Raw genomic sequence first — 22,881 nt, forward strand, 5'->3', positions numbered from 1 at the left:
ACATGCTAATGTATCACAATTTCTACTACTATAAATAGAGATTTCGATGAAACAGGTTTATTATTTTACCTGAAACATTCTACCAGTATTCAAAGCTGCCCTTTTATTTATCCACAATCATTTTTCTACTTCAGGGCTTCACTATTGCATATCTCTAGGTATCTTTTTGTGCATAATAGTTTGTTCCTCTATATTTAACACTTTTATTTCTGCTGCTGCTTTTTGTTATTTGATCAGTAAACCTATTTCCAGTAGAGACCTCATTGGTACCTATTGTGTGAGCTACACACTAACAAACTGCTGGGTTAGCTGGCAGTTGTTTTGCTTATAGAAGATCTATTAGCAAAGGGGCGTTTTGTTACTGTTTTACCTGTAAATATGGTCAAATTTATCAAGGTAAAACACCACTAGATGGCCACAGTTATCTCTTCTTGCTTAGTTAAAAATGACCATCCTGAAATTAAACCAAAATCTCAAATCCTCTCATTTAAATATACATTTATAAATGTAATGATTTATAAATTTATATTTAAATATAAATTAAATATATATCATTTCAAACTTCCCATATTATTTCATTACTCATAAATCATTTGCTTACTTAAACAACCCACTCTATGGAGGAAATTGTTTCCTGAATTTAGGAAACTAAAACTACATCAAAATCCTGCGTTATGCGATGATAATAACTTCTCTACAACTTCCTATAACCTGTTTCCAAGCAAAACCCAAAGGGTTAAAAAGCCTATTTCTATGTTCCTTAGGAAAAAGGTTCATTGGATCCTTTGTGATTTTAGATTTCACAGTTTATGTTTAAGGTTACTCCACTAGCCTGAGTTATCTCTATTGTCAGATGGACCACAAAACAAACCCACTACCCCCTTCATGAACCTCCTCTCACCTCTTGCAGGGGCAGGAAAAAGAGCTGATAAGGATTTCAAGAGAAACTCCTAATTCTTCTGCTGCTTCATTAGCATTTGGCTCTTGTATCATGAGATATGTTTTAGTTTCATCTCATTTTAAAATGTGGGAGTCTTCTGTTGCTTTACTTCTAAAGTTGTAACTTTGTTATCATGCACTAGTGTTTTGCCAGGGGGCTTCATATGGTGGTCAGTTGGACCTGGTGGGGGTCGGAGTTGCAGCACCGCTGCAGCTTCTGCCTGTTCTCCCCTGCTGAGCTGCTGCAAGCTGCTGTGAGCAGGAGTTGCAACTCCTCCCTGGTGCTTCATTGTTCTCTAGTCTAAATAAACATACTTGTTGCTTCCTCCTGCTTATTTTCATTTGCAACACTCTCTTCTTTCTGTAGTTGCTTTTAATCGTGTCTTATTACAGTTTAGTGTTGATTCTCTACAAGTAGCTCCTCATGCACCAGTGTCACACAAAAAGATCTTTTTCCCCAATAACCAATAGTTATTTCAGGCTTAATGTTAACCATTGATAGCAAATCGTGTAAATTTAGCAAAACTTCCTTTGTTTGATCAATTTCCATTTCATTCACTTCATCTAATTTGGGATGCGATGTCTCATTATCAGACTCTGGTTCACTCAGAGCTGATTCTAATTATACTCAGGCGTTTTGTTTCTCAGGACAGTTTCTGGCCAAATGTCCTTCTTTTCCACAACACCCTGAATTATTTGATCTTAGATTTCCTCTTCTCCCTCTAAAACCTCCTTTTTATAAAATATTCCTGCTGAAGCTTTTTTTTAATGTTTACTACCTTCTCAGCATGGAGGGAAATAATTCACATACTCATCTAATGTTCCAGTTCCCAATTCTATATAAATGATTTACTCATATTAACCCATAATTTACTATCCATTTGTTCAGAAGGTTTTATTTTCACAGGGTTCTGCCTTTCAATAACCTTCCAATCTTTACACTGCAGTTCATCTTTTGGTTCACACTTACTGCTGTTTTACCCATTTTGAACAATTTAGTCCAGTTCATCAACACATAGGATGTTCTAAAACTGGGATTTTTATAGCGGGGTAACAATTTAAAAAAATACCAATTGTAGTCATTCTCATTAAAATATTTCTGAAACCGAACTGAAAAAAGAAGCAAGTTTATAAACAGTGTACAGAAACAATAAACCCCAGAAAAAAACACTAAAGTAAAAGCAAAACCGTAATAAAAATAAAAAGCACAAGAAACTCAAAACAAAAAACAACAGTAACAGAAGTTGTACCATTATGGTCTGGAAAGTGCTCTCTTCTTCTAGTTGTTCACTCGTCAAAGTTAAACTTGACTTTCCAGACACGACTGTCTCCCCTGAGGGAAGATAGGAGGAATCCTTCCCTATGTCAGTGGTCTGGGCAGCACTCGGTACCTGGATCCAGCTATCAGTGGGGGCCTGTGTCCCATCGGCTTGTGCTGCCTTGGTCAAAGCCAAACTTGAGTTCTCAGACTCAATTGTTTCTTTTTCCGAGGGAAGATTGGAGGAATCCTTCCCTCGGACAGTTTCCTGGATAGCTTGTTGGATCCAGGAACCAACTGCCGCCTGGCACCAATCTTCTATTGCTGCGTTTGTCAAACCAGCACTTGAATTCTCAGGCTCAATTGTTTCTTTTTCCGAGGGAAGATTGGAGGAATCCTTCCCTCGGACAGTTTCCTGGATAGCTTCATGGATCCAGGTATCAACTGCCGCGTGGCACCAATATATTGCTGCGTTTGACAAAACAGCATTTGAATTTGCAGACTCAACTAATGCTTTCTCTGAGGGAAGATTGGAGAAATCGTTCCCTATCTCAGTAGTCCGGACAGCGCTCTCTTTATGGGTCCAGTCTTCTTGTGCCGTCTTCGTCCGAGCAAAAGTTGAGCCTTCGGATTCAACTTCTGGGTCCTTACCAGCCGGTGAAGGACCAAAAGGAAAAGCACAAAAATCATCGTGCTCAGAGAAGCAAGCTTCTCCAGCCGGGGAAGCTTGGATCTCTGGTGAGGAAGGCTCCTCTAAAACTTCCCCAGCCGGGGAAGTTTCAAAAAGGAACGCATCGAAATGATCATTCTGGGAGAAGCAAGCTTCCCCAGCCGGGGAAGCTTGCTTCTGTGGCATGGAAGGCTCCTCTAAAACTTCCCCAGCCGGGGAAGTTTCAAAAAGGATGGCATCAAGATCATCATTCTGGGAGAAGGAAGCTTCTCCAGCCAGAGAAGCTTCCTTCTGTGGCGAGGAAGGCTCGCAAGGAACCTCCACAGTGGAGGAAGGTTCAAAAAGGAATGAATCGAAATCATCGTATACAGACTCGGTGCTCTCGTCCTTAGAGACACTTTCGTCCGAATCGCTACCAGGAAAGATTTTGTCAAAAACCTTCTGCATTTTGGTGCTAACCAAATATCCAAGTCCAAAACCCAGGGGAAAAAACACGCCAACTAAAATCCTGTTCATGATGAAAAGCTTTGGTAGAAACAGTGTTGAAGTTCGAAGAGCTGACTGAATATGAACTGATGATTTGAAATACAAGCCCTCATAACCTCAGAAGTTCTTTGATCGTTTGACCACATCACAGATGAGGTCATAGCTACAATGAGGTCACAGTAGTTCTGAGGCAATGTCTCGATTCTGCTCGTTTCTATGGAAACGCTCAGATCAGTTCCACATGACCCAAAAAATTGACCCTTTGCAACTGTGTCACTTAATCATTCGAGGTGCCATGACAGACGTCGGAAGTGAGGATGGGAGTATGGACCTTACCTCAGGGGCCGCTTTTCATTGGCTGATGCCCATTCTACCTGGTCACGTGCGTGGCCGTCTCACAAACACACTTAGCTTCCCGTTAGCTAAGTACAGCATAATGGCAGAACTGATACAACTTCTACACCTTGAAGCCTGTCTGCTACACAGTCTTACTGTGTAGCAGTAAGCATATTGATCTTAGCTAAACAGATCAATATGCAATGTGTCTGTATCTGACATACACTAAAGATTTTATTCTAACACTAACTACTAGTGTTAGCGTTAGCACCAAGTACAGCTAGTCAATCAACCATCGCTGTGTTCAGGGAAGCGCTGATTAATAATTGAGAAATAAATATCAAGCCTGGAAACTTGATATCGTAACGGACTGAATGTTATGTTTTTAACGTAATCTTTGCTCGTCTTGCAGGGCGCAGGCGGTTGCTATGGTAACAAGTGTGCTTAAACTACAAAGAGAGAGAGAGAGTAAAAACGTAGGAGTGGTTTTGAGTTGATCACCTGTTCAGGTTATTTTACCTTTGTTTATCTTTGCTGTGGCGCATTACAGCCGCTGTAGTTTCTAAACGTTGGACTAATTACCTCGTTCGTTTGTGAGTTTACGTCATTCACAACAAACACCAAATGGAACAAATATATTTCATAAAATTTTAACAAACAAATGGCTTCTACCGCGGTAATTATGTGAAATTAAATTAATTATATCCCAACTTCAGAAGATTTGCCTTTACCTTTACAGAGCTCTTTGGTTCCTCCTGTCAGTCTGTAGCTTCTCATATTGACGTCATCAAACCAAATGTCAGATCTACCATAACTGACTGACACCTGCTGGCCTCAGGTTTGCAACCAGCTTGTGACTGAGAAACCAGTAACCTCCTCCCAGATGATGACATGAACTTGTTAGTTCCTCTGTCCATTGTAGTAGCTGATATATTGTGAAAATCCGGTAGAAATGATGCACTAATCAGTCATGTTTACATAGAAACAACGCGCCGCGAGGCTTTGCTTGTGAGACTTGTGGTCACGTGGGTCGGTTGATTATAGCTTGACTATAGCTTGACTATAGCATCCATTGATTATAGATTGACTATAGCATCCATTGATTATAGATTGACTATAGCATCCATTGATTATAGATTGACTATAGCATCCATTGATTATAGATTGACTATGGCATCCATTGATTATAGCTTGACTATAGATTGACTATAGCATCCATTGATTATAGATTGACTATAGCATCCATTGATTATAGATTGACTATAGATTGACAATAGCATCCATTGATTATAGATTGACTATAACATCCATTGATTTAGCTTGGCAAACAGTAAATGAATGTTTACCTACATGAGCTTTTCTATACAAGAGAAACGACACTAGAAGTCCTTAATCTTCCAGACCAAAATGTGGAGATGATGAGACGGTCAGACATTTGTTTTGGGGATGTTCCTTTGCTCAACGGGTGTGGATATTATTGTTACCACGGTTACAGGTTATTATTTCATATATAATAATAGCCTATGTGTTGTTGAAGGAAAATTGGGGGAGGAATGATTTTTTGTGGTGGATAATTGTTAACTGAAAGACGCTCTTTGGAAAACGAAGAACATCCTGATTTTTAAGAAACATTTAGTAGCAGAAACAACTAATAAAAAGTGTGGCTACATTTATTAAAGAATATATTTGTAAAAACTCTTTGGGTAAAAAAAAAAGTGAAAACAAAATGTTAATGTGGAAAATACCTGGACAATTTTTGATCCTTTAGGACTAAATCGAATTTGTATATCTCCACTGAATGAACGGTTTGTGTATTACATAATATTTTATTATGCCCTATATTTATTATTATTATTTTACTTATGAGTGGGAAGACACACATTCCAGGCTAAACAATTACAGTGAAGTTTAACAGGGGCATTAAAAAACTGTGTCGGCGATATTCAGTGGGTTGTTTGATATCAGACAGAATGGATCAGGAGAGGAACCGCAGACCCGTCAGAACCTAAAGAACCAGACAGCAGCCTCTTCATCCCTCAGTCATTTTCTGAGACCGAAAAATAATATAGATGGCAATTTAAAGAACAAATCATACAAATAGATTAATAGTAAATAAATAAACATTGTGAAGAGAACATTAAAAACGTTTGTTAGGATTGTGTAGGAAAAATGTTGATATCTTTTATAAATACAGTGTTTTGTGGTCAATATTATTTCACCATTTTATTAATGTGGGTTGCCAGTTTGGATCAGGCTTCCTATCGAGCTTTAAGAATGATAGAAAACATGCTAACAAAAAGCCTCAGAAAGTATGTAGTTGCGCCCCTGCCAGCTCATGCAGGTTTTGATTAGATGTAAATACATACAATTCCATAATTCTTCGATCCAGCAGTGATAGAAGTTTGGTAATAATGCAACACCCATATTTCCCATGTGTTTTGTCCTTTATCTCTTTTTTCATGCAGCTCTCCATGTCCTGTTAGTTCCTCCCAGCTTAGATCAGCTTGATCTGTTTCTTTAGACTCCGTGGGAACAGAATGAATGTGAGAAGAGATTCTGAATTTGAGGCTAATTTTAAACCATAAAAGTTGATCAAACTTTAATGTTTTTAAACCATAAACGATGATCAAACTTTAATGTTTTCTTTTGTCTGTTTTTACTGTATATGACTTGACCTCAGATAACTTGTTTGTACCAGGATTCATGCCAACGAGTCTAAATAGAATAAAAAAAGGAAATCAAATGATTGTCCTTCTGCTCTAAAGCAGATTTATTATCTCAAATGATCCAAACCTGATATCTGAATAAAACCAAAGCAGTGACGGCAAAAAAAGCTTTTATTGAAATTTCTTACAACTTAATGTTATTTCACTCTATGATCAGCTTAATAACTTTCCATGCTTTCATAAATCAAGTGAAAGTTACACAAAAGACTAAACAGAATACAAAAACCTCCAAAATACACCATGACATCATAATTAATAAAAATAACATGACACTGCGAAATATATACAAAAAATTTAATATCTTCCTCATGCTTTCACAAATCAAGTGAAAGTTACACACAAAATGAAACAGAATACAATAAGTCCAAAAATACATGTATTATATTACATCATAATACATAGAAATAACCTGACACTGCAAAATATTTGACATTCTTTAATATCTTCCTCCTGCTTCCTGTCTTGTAAATAAACACCATGATTTTCACCCTGTTGTGAGACTTTTCTTTAGCATTGTGATGACTGTGAAATATAAATTTAATCTTTAAATGTACACATTTGTTCAATTTTTACTCTTCAGAAACCAACAAAATGTGTGTTTTTGCACTGAGCAGGAGCCACAATGATCTTTTGTAATTCCATCAGATTATGCAGCATATCTTCTTCATTCCAAACATTACATACACATTATTACATAAAAACATGCTACCATGACTTTTTTTTTTTAACAATATTAGTTTCTGGACAGAGGAAATGAGCTGAACACATTCTTCAACAGGTTCAGTCCAGGAACAAGCTCATCATCTTCCTCTCCTGTCTGCAGCCAAACAGATTTCTCATCCTCCTCTGACCCACAGCTTTCCTGTCAAACCTCAGATGTTCCATCTTCCACCTCAGTCATGGACTCTTCTGCTTCCACAAGTTTGTCTTTAACCACATCAGGAGACGCTGCTGCTCCCTTTGCCTCCACCTCCAACTTTTCTGTATCTAGAAGTCAGGTGAAGAAGCAGCCGGAGAGACTGAACAGGAACGAGGCTGCAGGTCCAGATGCTGTCAGTCCCAGATTCCCTCTGTGGGATTCTGCAGCATCTCTTCAACCTTTGCCTGACCCAAGAGGAGGTTCCGTTGTTGTGGAAGACATCCTGTCTGGTTCCGGTACCGAAGAAAAGTCACCCATCAGTCATAATGACTGTAGACCCGTTGCCCTGACGTCCCACATCCTGAAGGTCCTGGAGAGACTCCTGGTGGCCCACTTGAGTAAGCAGACGATCACATATCAGGACCCCCTGCAGTTTGCTTATCGTCGTGGAGTTGGAGTTGATCAGACACCTGCTTCAACAAACCCGCTGTCATCTGGACAAAGCAGGCAGCACAGTGAGGATCAGGGTCTTTGGTTCCCAGGTGCATTGAACACAATTCAGCCTGATCTGCTCTGTTAGAAACTCCAGAAGACACAGGTGGAGGCCTCAACAATCACCTGCATCTGTGACTACCTGACAAACAGACCACAGTTAGTGAGACTGAAGGACTGTGTGTCTAACCAGGTGCTCAACAACATGGGAACACCACAGGGCACTGTACTCTCACCATTCATTTTCACTCTCTACTGTTCAGACTTCCAGCACAAGTCCGACTTCTGTCATCTACAGAAATACTCAGACGACTCTGCAGTTGTTGGGTATCAGAGGAAGACAAGAGGCTGAGTACAGAGATCTGGTGGACCACTTTGTGGCCTGGTGAGGGAACAATCATCTAATCTTGACTGTAAACAAAACAAAGGAGATGGTTGTTGATTTCAGGAGAAACAGGAAACCCTATTTCCATCATGGGAGAAGATGTGGAGGTGGTTCAGGAATATAAATACCTCGGTGTTCATCTGGAACACAGACTGGACTGGAGACGCAACAGAAGGCAGGAACCACATGGACAAGCTGTCTACAAAAAGAGACAGAGCAGACTGCACTTCTCCAGGAAGCTAAGATCCTTCAAGGTTTGCAGCAAGTTGCTGCAGATCTTTAAGTCTGCTGCTGAGAGTGTCATCTCTTCTGCTATCATCTGTTGGTGCAGCAGCATCAGAGCCAGGAACCTCAAAAGGTTCAACAATCTGATAAAGAAGGCTGGATTGGTTCTGGTTCTGTTCTGGTGATGACTGTGGAACCTCTGGAGATGACGCAAAGAAAGATTCTTCAGAAGAGTCAAGAAAGCTATGGACGACTCTGACCGTCCTCTTCATGAGTCTGTATGGGGAAAACAGAGTATCATCAGTCAGAGGCTTCTTCAGGTTTGCTGCAACACAGACAGCTACAAAAGATCTTTCCTGCTGACAGCAATCAGTCATCTGCAATAACTCTTTGAAGAATCTGAATTAATGAGCTACAACTACATTTCATTTCCCTTTGGGATCAATAAAGTCAAAGCATGTTTGGGTAATTCTTGCACACTACTCAAAGTTTGATAGAAAAAAATATTCAACAATTGGAAGTTATGGTGGAAACATTTTTGTGGTTTCAATGAAATGAAACGAAAAATGTAAAAAGATAATGAAGTTTCGCTTTTCCCGTGCAGTTTCACCTGTTTGCAGCTCGTTTTGCTGTTTGCTGCGCGTTTGCAGTTGTCGGCCACAGTTTCTGATCAAGTCATTATCTCCTCAACCTTCACCATCATCTGTTACAACCAGTAGATGGACAAAGGAACCTGCTGCTGTAAGTGTTGGTCAACTCATGCTTGGTTTGTTATTGAAGGACCTGCTTCACATGGTCCTTCTTTATTCTGTGTCCTCAGGTGTCCCCCTGTTGCATCAGGAAACTTCATCTTGGGATTTCCAGCAGGATTTTCTGAGTCCCTTCAGTCCTCTGTGTCTTCTCTCTCCTGATTGGTCCAGTGCTGCTGGTGATGCTGGAGAATCATCACATAATAATACACACATTCCTTAATCTCTGTCTAAATAACAGATGATTAAAGTGAATTCCCGATCAAGTCATCATGTCCTCACCTTTTCCACAATCTGTTACAACCAGTAGATCAGCAGTTGGAGCAGGTCGTCTTCTTTAATTGTTGGTCAACTCAAGTTGAGGTACATGAGTTGACGGAGAAATGAAATAAAGAGAAAAGACATCAGAGTTTAAAAAAAAGAGAACATGGACAGAAGAAAGAACAGCTTTGAAATTTGACCTTAATTTCATTCATATTTAAAATTGTCAGCTGGGTAAAAATAAGTTTTCTTACTTTTTTTCGTCAACAGGGTTCTCTTCTCTTCCTCCGTCTGACTGGTGGTGTTGAAGGTGGAGATTTACAGGTGGAGCAGGTCTTCTTCTTTAATTGTTGGTCAACTCAAGTCAAGTGACATGAGTTGACGGAGAAATGAAATAATGAGAAAAGACAACAGAGTTAAAAAAAGTGAACATGGACAGAAGAAAGAACAGCTTTGAAATTTGACCTCAATTTCATCCATATTTAAAATTGCTAGCCAGGTAAAAATAGGTTTTTTACTGTTTTTTTGTTAACTGGGTTCTCTTATCTTCCACTGTCTGACTGGTGGTGTTGAAGGTGGAGGTTTACTGGCTGACGAGATCCAACCTGGAATGATCAGAGAATCAGAGATCTGCCACCAGCATGATGTGAAGGTAGAATGCAAAAACTTACAAGCGGTGTGAAAAACAAGGGATCCAGAAGGCAGGAACCACATGGACAACGATGAAAGAATCCAGCGATGAGCAGCTAAAACCTGAAAGATTAAAAACTGGGAGACTGCATTAGTAGAGGAACAGGACAGAATAATTTACTATATTGGAAAGCAGCGTGTAGGGAAGCACCACTATTACACCCTGAAACAGGACGGAGTTGAGAGGAAAACACAAAGACGAAGAAAAGTCCCGGTGCAAGGCGCTACCTAAGGCTTCCTCAGTCCTGCCAGAAACCTTAACATCTAAAATACTAAATTTAGCAGCGGAACAAAGAAAAGCCCCGGTGCAAGGCGCTACCGAAGGCTTCCACAGGCTTCCTAGAAACCCAATGGCTTTAATAAAAAACATGAGAGAAATGATGATGTCCTAATGTGACTTCCCAAATAGGTCTTCAGTTTTTACAGATCCCAATCTAATCAGAGTCACTTGACAAGACGTAGTGAGGTCTAAAAAACACGTGTCTGGAACTCTGTCTTGCTGTAATTCCGCTAGATGTTGAAGGTATTGCTTCCTCTTCTGTGTCCTCTTCAGTCCCCATCCAGAAAAAGCAGTCAGGGTATGACAAAGTTGAATCTTCAAAGTATATTGATGGTGAAGGACTGAAAACGAGGGGTGACAGAATGGGATCCTCATATGTCGACATTGGTGAGAGACAGAAAACACTGGGTGGCAAAATAGGATCTTCAAAGTGCGTCGGTGTTGAGGGACTGAGGACGGGGGATGACCAAATAGGATCTTCAAAGTGCGTCGGTGTTGAGGGACTGAGTACGGGGGATGACAAAATAGGATCCTCATATGGCGACATTGGTGAGAGACTGAAAACACTGGGTGGCAAAATGGGATCTTCAAAGTGCGTCGGTGTTGAGGGACTGAGGACGGGGGATGACCAAATAGGATCTTCAAAGTGCGTCGGTGTTGAGGGACTGAGTACGGGGGATGACAAAATAGGATCCTCATATGGCGACATTGGTGAGAGACTGAAAACACTGGGTGGCAAAATGGGATCTTCAAAGTGCGTCGGTGTTGAGGGACTGAGGACAGGTGTTGAGGGACTGAGGACGGGGGATGACAAAATAGGATCTTCAAAGTGCGTCGGTGTTGAAGGACTGAGGACGGGGGATGACAAAATAGGATCCTCATATGGCGACATTGGTGAGAGACTGATAACACTGGGTGACAAAATGGGATCCTCATTTGGCGACGTTGGTGAGAGACTGATAACACTGGGTGACAAAATGGGATCCTCATTTGGCGACGTTGGTGAGAGACTGATAACACTGGGTGACAAAATGGGATCCTCATTTGGCGACGTTGGTGAGAGACTGATAACACTGGGTGACAAAATGGGATCTAAAAAGTGCATCAGTGTTGAGGGACTGAGGACGGGGGATGACAAAATAGGATCCTTATATGGCGACATTGGTGAGAGACTGAAAACACTGGGTGACAAAATGGGATCTAAAAAGTGCATCAGTGTTGAGGGACTGAGGACGGGGGATGACAAAATAGGATCCTTATATGGCGACATTGGTGAGAGACTGAAAACACTGGGTGACAAAATGGGATCTAAAAAGTGCGTCAGTGTTGAGGGACTGAGGACGGGGGATGACAAAATAGGATCCTTATATGGCGACATTGTTGAGAGACTGATAACACTGGGTGACAAAATGGGATCCTCATATGGCGACATTGTTGAGAGACTGATAACACTGGGTGACAAAATGGGATCCTCATTTGGCGACATTGGTGAGAGACTGATAACACTGGGTGACAAAATGGGATCCTCATTTGGCGACATTGGTGAGAGACTGATAACATTGGGTGACAAAATGGGATCCTCATTTGGCGACATTGGTGAGAGACTGATAACACTGGGTGACAAAATGGGATCTTCAAAGTGCGTCGGTGTTGAGGGACTGAGGACGGGGGATGACAAAATAGGATCTTCAAAGTGCGTCGGTGTTGAGGGACTGAGGACGGGGGATGACAAAATAGGATCTTCAAAGTGCGTCGGTGTTGAGGGACTGAGGACGGGGGATGACAAAATAGGATCTTCAAAGTGCGTCGGTGTTGAGGGACTGAGGACAGGTGGTAACTCAATGGGATCGTCATATTCCGTCTTTTGGTACGGAAAGGACAGGACACTATACTTGGTCCTCTTGGCTGGGGGCTCCTCTTCCGCATCACTGTTCTTTGTCCTCTTTCCGTTTATGCCAGTCACAGATGTCACATGAGCCGCGTCCTCTTCCAAACCTACCTGATGATGTTGCAAGGTACCAATAGGTCTGGACTTCTCTGGACGCAAAATGGGCTCTTCCTGTTTGTCAAGTCCAGATGGGAATTCAACTGAATTACAAGGAGCCATGTCTTCTTGGGGCTTCTGAGCCACCCCTAATTTAATGTTTGGTTGAAGGACCTGGACAACCCGAAATCGGGATCTAAAGTCATCCTGGTCTCCATTACCTACCTCGTCTTCACTGGAGCTGTTAGTAGAGCTACCACTGGAGCTGGTAATATTGCTATCAGTGGAGCTGGTAGAACAGTCCACAGACTGCGGAGGTGAACTATACTTCAACTCCTCTCCGTGGTCTTCAGAAACCATGTCGGCTTCATTTAACCGCAACTTACCGTGTTCCTCACCATTATCTGGATGTCCCTCCAACGTCGGGGATCCATCTGCTGGAAGCGCCATGGTATGGGCTGTGAAGAATAAAACAAAGCCAAAAAAGCTATAAATCTGTATCTTGAAAAAATCACAAAAGTCCAAAGCAATGTTTAGAGGGAACACTGAAATACCAACAATACAATAACCCAGCTTTGTGAATGTGTTTGTTTTTCTTGAATATATTTAATTAGCAATATTAATGCTATGCCAGATGTGATTATACAACAAGAACGGGAATTAAGAGATAAAATAAATAAAGCTTATCTTTAGTCACACAAAAAAACAGCAAAAAACACAATTTTACATAAAAACCAGAACAAACTCTAAAACTCATTGATCAAACACGTATAAACCATCAGCACTCAGACAAACAAACTTGCAGCTTCATCTTGGTACCAATCAATCATTAAACACAATAAATCAAATTTAGATTTATTGGTAATTCATCCCTAGCCATAAACTCTTAAAATAAAATAAAACCCTGCAACAAAATGGATTCACTAAAAGTAATTTTCTCAAACTAAAGTCAAATGTTTTCCAATCACCACTATTAATATTGCTGACTCTTTCTGAAAATGTAATCAGCGTGAAAATATATTACAGCTCCAAACATGCAAAGGACCAACACAGCATTTCGTAAACAACTAATTATTCAAAACTCCTCTTTCTTAGAAAAAGCAAACTAAGCAATAATGGTTTAGTTAATACAAACTAAACTACTTAGAAATAATACAGGACAAATATGTATCTAAAAACTTTTCTAATATTCAAGTATGAAGGTTTTATTTCAAGCAACGTATCCAAGGAGACCGAATGTGTTATTGAGGCATTTTTTGAAACCTGGACCAGACACTGACTACTTATTCCAAAGATCTGAATAAAACAAAACGGATCTTCTAAAACCAGAAATAACTTTTTAAACCACATAAACAATGTCAAACCCCTGCAATCCCTCCAAGATTTTAACTAACAAATGAATCACAACTGGACCCACTGAAACTGAGATGATTGTTTTTCTAATGAATTTTTACATTCACTGTTAACATTCAAGTGACTTCTGAAAATGATACGTCACTAAAATGCAATGGAACAAAAGGCTGTTTTTCTGGTCTTGAGTAATTACAATAAACTAAATAATTTAGTTACTTTGTGAAATCAACAGGCACACATTGATTGTTCTTTAATGACTTTTTATAAGAATAAAGCTGTGTGTTGTTATTTAATCAATGTATCCATGGAGACTACATATGACACATTTTTCACAAAGCTGCGTTGAAGTCATTTTAAATAATGTCACCAATGTATCCATGGAAACTAAATATGTTTGTCTAGGCATTTATCAAAAAGACAAAAAGGGCAAAGAACCATCCAGTTTACCAAGAATTGGAATCCAAAGTCATCAAAGATGATTTTCACAAATAAATCATTATTTTGTTTGTGAAAATTAGCTTTGATTGATGATCACTACGACTATACACGATTCACTGCCTATTAATGGTCTATCATTAACGAACACACACACTTACAATGCTTATTACTGGGCGACAGTGGTAGGAGTTTGCCCTGCAATGGTCCGCCTCTGTCGTTGTGTCCTTGAGCAAGACACTTCTCTCACCTTTAGCTGGAGTTTATTGCTGGCACGATACAACATCTGTGGCTACAATCCATTAGCTTATAAACATCAGTGTGTGAACGCGTACATGAATGGAAATTTTATGTAAAGCGTCCTAACAAACCGTTAGTCTGATGTCATTACCATGGAAACCAAGTATGTTTGTCAGGGCTTTAAAAAAAAAAAAAAAAAAAAACACATCAACATGTCCCTATCTTGAAAAAATAATGAAACTAAACAATTCAAATATAGGTTATTATAAGGGTAAACACTATTTTTTAAATGTTTTTAAAAAATAATATTAAATATTTAAGGCATTTCATTTTGCGTGTCCATGGAAACTGAGTGTTTACCACGGCATTTTTCAAAAAATAACGGTCAAAAAACAAGCTAATTTTTCAGGAATTTGAAGTTAATTGAACTAATTTGACTATAATTCAGTAAAATGCATATATTTCTTAAATTATTACACCACAGTTTAACATTCCCGACATTTCCAGCGAAATTCAGTAAAGAAAAAGGCTCATTAGTTAACTAGTTAGTTAGATCTATGCTAGCAAAGAATGCTACTCGTCTTTTTTTTCTACAGCAGTCAGTATTTCTTTAAAACACACACACACACACACGCAAAAATAAACTAAACAAGTCACTAATATCTTAGTAATAACTTGCTTTGGTTTATTAAAAATAGTAGAAGAATGATTTGAACCTTCCAGCTGGTCACCCTGCTGCTTCTTCTCCCGGTCAGGAAACGTCTTTCGCAGGTTTGGTATCCACGGGTTTCTTCAGCAAGTGCGAATTTCAGCAAGTTCTTCTTCAGCAAGTTTTGCACAGCAGATTCTCGACAAGCTCAAACCTTCCGAGGCTTTAAAGGCTCCTTCAGGCGTCTCTCTCAAAAGTCCCGTAGCAAAGGGGAAAGAACTCAGAAGGTCGGCGTCATTTATAGGCTCGAGGACGCTAACGTCGTTGCCATGACTTCCATTGACGAACGCACGCGCTGGTGCGTGAGAGAAATTGGACTACAAATAACGCAGATAACACAAGTATCGCGTTGTCTTGTTCATCACTCCGTATGCTGCCACCTACTGGCCAACCGCTCCTCGACCCAAATATTAATGCAGGGAACCCTTTCCACATTTATGCTAGTTCTTCCAGAAGCAAAAATATATATATATATATAGTAATGCTCAGATAATTATTTGCAGTCATTCTAAGACACGAACTATCACATTATAAATCCAGAGGTGGTCCAATCGGCGGACATTGTTACCCGATGCATTACTGAATAATACAAAGCCAACATTTTCTCCAGGAAAAACTTTAATTTATATTTCAAGTCTTAATTTGAGATAATAATCTGAAAAAAACAATATAATAGCTTGAAAATATTTATAAATATATTAAATCTTGCTTTAAACTCATAAGGTTCTTCAAAAAGTTGCTAATAACCAGATCCTCCATGGTAATGAATACGTCTAGGCTGGCCTACACCTTTTTTTTTTTTCTTTCTTCATTTCATTTAAGCATTTTTACTTGCACATCTAAAACAATTTTACGGTGTCATGTTTCTTTCACATATGAATCCACTCGTGTTCAAGTTGGTTAATTTAATTTATACATACATTTTACACACCAGGACATTAAAAGTATTTTTTGTTTTACAATTTTCAGTTCATACATGAATGTAAAAAAAAAAAAAAAAGTTAATATTACAACATGCATCCATGAATACTGCGATCATGGTTTTTCAACATTAGCACAAAACTTGGGAAAAAAGACAAAGAGGATAAGAAGATACCAAAAATATGTATATCTGTATAAATATAAATCTTAAGAGTAACAAGATTGTATCAAACACAAAGGAGAGAAAAAAAACTTAAGTGCTTTAGAGTAAAAAATACAAACTGAAGGTTATAAAAGCCTTAAGGAAATGAGAGAACAAAGTCAGTTGAAGATTGTCAGTCGTAACTCTAACACACACATCCAGGAAAGCACGACACACACTTTGCATTCGCTCATTCTGAAGCCGTCTTTGCCCACAGAGAAGGCAGTCCGGGTTAACAAGACGGAACAACACATAGCGCTGGGGAACAATGACAGAGCAGCACCAGCCTTTGATCACTATCAAACATAATCCTGATGAGTTAGCGTTGTATTTCTTCCTGTCGTGCAGCTAAATGGCAACAATGCTGGCTGTGTTACATGCATGAAGTCGGCTTCAAACTAGCGCTAAACACTTTCATAAAAACGACAACGAACCGGTTATTTCACATTAAATTATAGCTGCTGTTGTGTAGCTGGCCTGTTAAATGAAATGTAAAAATCAAGCAAAAGACAAATTTATAAAGCAACTCAGCCTGGGTCTCCCACTTTTTAACCTACCCATGTCTGGTTTGCAGCAATATGAAGTCAGAATGAAGAAAATAAGTGAACAACAATTTCAATCTGGGTGTTTCAATCTGCATTGAATTGGATGGAAAAGTTAACTTCGGTCCTTATAATTCTCTGTCCTTGCTCCTCATATTCTCTGGGTTCTGCTGTCGGCTTGTTAGTTCTGGATCAGAGGAAGAGGAATGTTGTTGCATGTGAACACAGTGAAACAGAGAATGCTCTGTCAGGACTCCCCACGGCAAAAAACATAAAAGAAAAAGAAGTCTTCAGAAATTTTTTTTTAAAAACTACAAAAACAAGGCAGTCTTAAGATTGTGTTGCTTAGAAACGCGCCGGTGGGAGGAGGACAGCTGATCTCCGCCTTGCAGCGGGAGGACAGAAGCAGGTTGGCTCAGACGGTGCAGGTGAGCTAACGGTGATTTTTGCTTTTTATAACTACTATAAAACCTGCAATAGTGCCGAATATGCATGCGCTAATTTTAGCCAGGATGTTGCACATAACTTAAGTGTCAGACATCCATTCCTAATATATTCCGATGTGTTTCCAGATGTTGGTAAACCATCAGTGCGGTGCTTCTGCAGCCTCTGAGTTGCAGGATGTCTCATCAAGTGTCCGTCTTCCTGACTGCCACTCGGTGTTTGACCTTCAGGATGTCCAGAGACCTTCACCTTTCTGGAGCTGGGATCACATGAGCCCGATGTGCTGATGAAACATTTCTAATTTTTAAAAAAATGTGGCTGATGTTCTTACAGAGTTGAAGTGCATTAACGATCTGTTGTTTTTAGCTTCTCAATACGTTTAATTATGATTAAACTGATGTTCATACTGAGAGCAAATAAAGCTGTGTTCTTTCTAATCTGACTGGTTCTACTTTTTAATCAAACTATTCATGTTTTCACATTTTGGTCACCAAGAATCACGGTCGTTTCAGGAGATGAGAAGATTAAAGACGATTAAAAGGTTCTAAACTTTAGTCTAGAAAATATTCCTTTCATTTACTTTCATCAATTTAGTTACATCTACTAAAGCAGCTTAAAATATTAAAATGTCACTTAACTTTGCATTTCAAAGAACCCTTTAAAGGGAAGAACCCTTTAAAGGGAAAGAACCCTTTAAAGGGAAAGAACCCTTTAAAGAGAAAGAACCCTTTAAAGAGAAAGAACCCTTTAAAGAGAAAAACCCTTTAAAGAGAAAGAACCCTTTAAAGAGAAAGAACCCTTTAAAGGGAAAGAACCCTTTAAAGAGAAAGAACCATTTAAAGGGAAAGAACCCTTTAAAGAGAAAGAACCCTTTAAAGGAAAGAACCCTTTAAAGAGAAAGAACCCTTTAAAGGGAAAGAACCCTTTAAAGGGAAAGAACCCTTTAAAGAGAAAGAACCCTTTAAAGTGCATTCCTAAGTTTATTGATCCAGTTCTGGATCCGTGGAACCAAACCAGCAGCTTCTCCATCAAAGCCTAAATTGATGTATTAAGTTGGATAAGGTTGCAGGGGGGCACCAACACGGCTGTCAACCGGGAGGCCACTCAAGAAGGAAGAGGATGGACCAAAGGAGAGAATGAAGAAGGAGAGGAGAAAGAAGAAGAAGGATGAGGAGGGGAGAGAGGAGACCAAAGAGGAGAAGGAAGAAGGAGGAGGAAGAAAGAAAAGAAGGAGGTAGGATAGGAGGAGACCAAAGGAGAATAAGAAGAGGGAGGAATAAAAAAAGAAGAAGGAGAGGATTGAGAGTACACTAAATTATTATAATTATATTATTTTATTATAATAATAATAATTTATTATATATATACCAAACTGTAATAATAATAATGGATATTATTATTATAGTTTGGTATATAATAATACCAAATTATTATTTCTTTGCAGTTGTGAAACATTTCAAACTTCCCATATTATTTCATTACTCATCAATCATTTGTTACTTAAACAACCCACTCTATGGAGGAAATTGTTTCCTGAATTTAGGAAACTAAAACTACATCAAAATCCTGCGTTATGCGATGATAATAACTTCTCTACAACTTCCTATAACCTGTTTCCAAGCAAAACCCAAAGGGTTAAAAAGCCTATTTCTATGTTCCTTAGGAAAAAGGTTCATTGGATCCTTTGTGATTTTAGATTTCACAGTTTATGTTTAAGGTTACTCCACTAGCCTGAGTTATCTCTATTGTCAGATGGAGCACAAAACAAACCCACTCCCCCCTTCATGAACCTCCTCTCACCTCTTGCAGGGGCAGGAAAAAGAGCTGATAAGGATTTCAAGAGAAACTCCTAATTCTTCTGCTGCTTCATTAGCATTTGGCTCTTGTATCATGAGATATGTTTTAGTTTCATCTCATTTTAAAATGTGGGAGTCTTCTGTTGCTTTACTTCTAAAGTTGTAACTTTGTTATCATGCACTAGTGTTTTGCCAGGGGGCTTCATATGGTGGTCAGTTGGACCTGGTGGGGGTCGGAGTTGCAGCACCGCTGCAGCTTCTGCCTGTTCTCCCCTGCTGAGCTGCTGCAAGCTGCTGTGAGCAGGAGTTGCAACTCCTCCCTGGTGCTTCATTGTTCTCTAGTCTAAATAAACATACTTGTTGCTTCCTCCTGCTTATTTTCATTTGCAACACTCTCTTCTTTCTGTAGTTGCTTTTAATCGTGTCTTATTACAGTTTAGTGTTGATTCTCTACAAGTAGCTCCTCATGCACCAGTGTCACACAAAAAGATCTTTTTCCCAATAACCAATAGTTATTTCAGGCTTAATGTTAACCATTGATAGCAAATCGTGTAAATTTAGCAAAACTTCCTTTGTTTGATCAATTTCCATTTCATTCACTTCATCTAATTTGGGATGCGATGTCTCATTATCAGACTCTGGTTCACTCAGAGCTGATTCTAATTATACTCAGGCGTTTTGTTTCTCAGGACAGTTTCTGGCCAAATGTCCTTCTTTTCCACAACACCCTGAATTATTTGATCTTAGATTTCCTCTTCTCCCTCTAAAACCTCCTTTTTATAAAATATTCCTGCTGAAGCTTTTTTTTAATGTTTACTACCTTCTCAGCATGGAGGGAAATAATTCACATACTCATCTAATGTTCCAGTTCCCAATTCTATATAAATGATTTACTCATATTAACCCATAATTTACTATCCATTTGTTCAGAAGGTTTTATTTTCACAGGGTTCTGCCTTTCAATAACCTTCCAATCTTTACACTGCAGTTCATCTTTTGGTTCACACTTACTGCTGTTTTACCCATTTTGAACAATTTAGTCCAGTTCATCAACACATAGGATGTTCTAAAACTGGGATTTTTATAGCGGGGTAACAATTTTAACAAATACCAATTGTAGTTATTCTCATTAAAATATTTCTGAAACCGAACTGAAAAAAGAAGCAAGTTTATAAACGGTGTACAGAAACAATAAACCCCAGAAAAAAACACTAAAGTAAAAGCAAAACCGTAATAAAAATAAAAAGCACAAGAAACTCAAAACAAAAAACAACAGTAACAGAAGTTGTACCATTATGGTCTGGAAAGTGCTCTCTTCTTCTAGTTGTTCACTCGTCAAAGTTAAACTTGACTTTCCAGACTCAATTGTCTCCCCTGAGGGAAGATAGGAAGAATCCTTCCCTATGTCAGTGGTCTGGGCAGCAGTTGGTACCTGGATCCAGCTATCAGTGGGGGCCTGTGTCCCATCGGCTTGTGCTGCCTTGGCCAAAGCCAAACTTGAGTCTTAGACTCAACTGTCTCTTTTCCGAGGGAAGATTGGAGGAATCCTTCCCTCGGACAGTTTCCTGGACAGCTTGTTGGATCCAGGAACCAACTGCCGCCTGGCACCAATCTTCTACTGCTGCGTTTGTCAAACCAGCACTTGAATTCTCAGACTCAATTGTCTCTTTTCCGAGGGAAGATTGGAGGAATCCTTCCCTCGGACAGTTTCCTGGATGGCTTCGTGGATCCAGGTATCAACTGCCGCGTGGCACCAATATATTGCTGCGTTTGACAAAACAGCATTTGAATTTGCAGACTCAACTGTCTCTTTCTCTGAGGGAAGATTGGAGAAATCGTTCCCTATCTCAGTAGTCCGGACAGCGCTCTCTTTATGGGTCCAGTCTTCTTGTGCCGTCTTCGTCCGAGCAAAAGTTGAGCCTTCGGATTCAACTTCTGGGTCCTTACCAGCCGGTGAAGGACCAAAAGGAAAAGCACAAAAATCATCGTGCTCAGAGATCCAAGCTTCTCCAGCCGGGGAAGCTTGGATCTCTGGTGAGGAAGGCTCCTCTAAAACTTCCCCAGCCGGGGAAGTTTCAAAAAGGAACGCATCGAAATGATCATTCTGGGAGAAGCAAGCTTCCCCAGCCGGGGAAGCTTGCTTCTGTGGCATGGAAGGCTCCTCTACAACTTCCCCAGCCGGGGAAGTTTCAAAAAGGATGGCATCAAGATCATCATTCTGGGAGAAGGAAGCTTCTCCAGCCGGAGAAGCTTCCTTCTGTGGCGAGGAAGGCTCGCAAGGAACCTCCACAGTGGAGGAAGGTTCAAAAAGGAATGAATCGAAATCATCGTATACAGACTCAGTGCTCTCGTCCTTAGAGACACTTTCGTCCGAATCGCTACCAGGAAAGATTTTGTCAAAAACCTTCTGCATTCCGGTGCTAACCAAATATCCAAGTCCAAAACCCAGGGGAAAAAACACGCCAACTAAAATCCTGTTCATAATGAAAAGCTTTGCTAGACACAGTGTTGAAGTTCGAAGAGCTGACTGAATATGAACTGATGATTTGAAATACAAGCCCTCATAACCTCAGAAGTTCTTTGATCGTTTGACCACATCACAGATGAGGTCATAGCTACAATGAGGTCACAGTAGTTCTGAGGCAATGTCTCGATTCTGCTCGTTTCTATGGAAACGCTCAGATCAGTTCCACATGACCCAAAAAATTGACCCTTTGCAACTGTGTCACTTAATCATTCGAGGTGCCATGACAGACGTCGGAAGTGAGGATGGGAGTATGGACCTTACCTCAGGGGCCGCTTTTCATTGGCTGATGCCCATTCTACCTGGTCACGTGCGTGGCCGTCTCACAAACACACTTAGCTTCCCGTTAGCTAAGTACAGCATAAAGGCAGAACTGATACAACTTCTACACCTTGAAGCCTGTCTGCTACACAGTCTTACGTTAGCTAAACAGATCAATATGCAATGTGTCTGTATCTGACATACACTAAAGATTTTATTCTAACACTAACTACTAGTGTTAGCGTTAGCACCAAGTACAGCTAGTCAATCAACCATCGCTGTGTTCAGGGAAGCGCTGATTAATAATTGAGAAATAAATATCAAGCCTGGAAACTTGATATCGTAACGGACTGAATGTTATGTTTTTAACGTAATCTTTGCTCGTCTTGCAGGGCGCAGGCGGTTGCTATGGTAACAAGTGTGCTTAAACTACAAAGAGAGAGAGAGAGTAAAAAGGTAGGAGTGGTTTTGAGTTGATCACCTGTTCAGGTTATTTTACCTTTGTTTATCTTTGCTGTGGCGCATTACAGCCGCTGTAGTTTCTAAACGTTGGACTAATTACCTCGTTCGTTTGTGAGTTTACGTCATTCACAACAAACACCAAATGGAACAAATATATTTCATAAAATTTTAACAAACAAATGGCTTCTACCGCGCGGTAATTATGTGAAATTAATTATATCCCAACTTCAGAAGATTTGCCTTTACCTTTACAGAGCTCTTTGGTTCCTCCTGTCAGTCTGTAGCTTCTCATATTGACGTCATCAAACCAAATGTCAGATCTACCATAACTGACTGACACCTGCTGGCCTCAGGTTTGCAACCAGCTTGTGACTGAGAAACCAGTAACCTCCTCCCAGATGATGACATGAACTTGTTAGTTCCTCTGTCCATTGTAGTAGCTGATATATTGTGAAAATCCGGTAGAAATGATGCACTAATCGAGTCATGTTTACATAGAAACAACGCGCCGCGAGGCTTTGCTTGTGAGACTTGTGGTCACGTGGGTCGGTTGATTATAGCTTGACTATAGCTTGACTATAGCATCCATTGATTATAGATTGACTATAGCATCCACTGATTATAGATTGACTATGGCATCCATTGATTATAG

General features: G+C 39.7%; 1 long non-coding RNA gene across 1 annotated transcript; it reads right to left on the minus strand.

Annotated features, from left to right (window-relative positions):
- Positions 1-8,314: 8,314 nt before the first annotated feature.
- Positions 8,315-9,203, minus strand: LOC116723525 (uncharacterized). Its single transcript, XR_004339998.1, has 3 exons — positions 9,160-9,203; positions 8,987-9,079; positions 8,315-8,652 (listed from the first exon to the last, which is right to left on the minus strand). It is a non-coding gene; the product is annotated as an uncharacterized LOC116723525 (long non-coding RNA).
- Positions 9,204-22,881: the final 13,678 nt, after the last annotated feature.

The sequence above is a fragment of the Xiphophorus hellerii genome, chromosome 7 (assembly GCF_003331165.1).
Source record: "Xiphophorus hellerii strain 12219 chromosome 7, Xiphophorus_hellerii-4.1, whole genome shotgun sequence".
Taxonomy (NCBI): domain Eukaryota; kingdom Metazoa; phylum Chordata; class Actinopteri; order Cyprinodontiformes; family Poeciliidae; genus Xiphophorus; species Xiphophorus hellerii.